Source organism: Leptonychotes weddellii, chromosome 4, assembly GCF_054177405.1.
Source record: "Leptonychotes weddellii isolate Sample4059 chromosome 4, ASM5417740v2, whole genome shotgun sequence".
NCBI lineage: Eukaryota > Metazoa > Chordata > Mammalia > Carnivora > Phocidae > Leptonychotes > Leptonychotes weddellii.
Window position 1 is genome coordinate 155,683,044 of NC_138372.1, and position 579 is coordinate 155,683,622.

Below are 579 nucleotides of genomic sequence, written 5' to 3' on the forward strand. Positions count from 1 at the left end.
CTGGCCCGACCTGGCTGTTCATTGCTGGGAACTTTGGGCAATTCACCCTTTTCTAGGTATCAGCTCCTCATCTGTAAAATAAGAATGATGACCCCTGCTTCCTGCCCCTCTATCACTACTAGAAGGCTTGAATGTAATTCTCCACTGAAAGCCTCCCATGGACCAGGCAGCGCAGAGGACCCTGAGGCATAAAGGCTGCTCACACTCCAAGGTGTCATCCCCTGACCCATAGCCATTATTCTCCTCTCCACACTTTTCAGATTTGCCTACAAATCACAGTTCTGTTGTCATCAGGAACTCTGAGGTAGAGATCCATATCTAAATACTTTTATTCAAATATTTTATTGGAATTTTTCTCTAATTTACCTTCATTTTCAAATATTTGGCATTAATAAAGAATCTTTAAGTGCTTCCAAACCCACTTCATGAAGTTGGCATTACCCTGATACCAAAACCAAACAGGGACACAACAATCAATCAATTGGTATATAAATAAATACATAAATAAATAAAAATACAGATCAATATCCCTGATGAACATTGATGCAAAAATCTTCAACAAAACATCAGCAAACCATA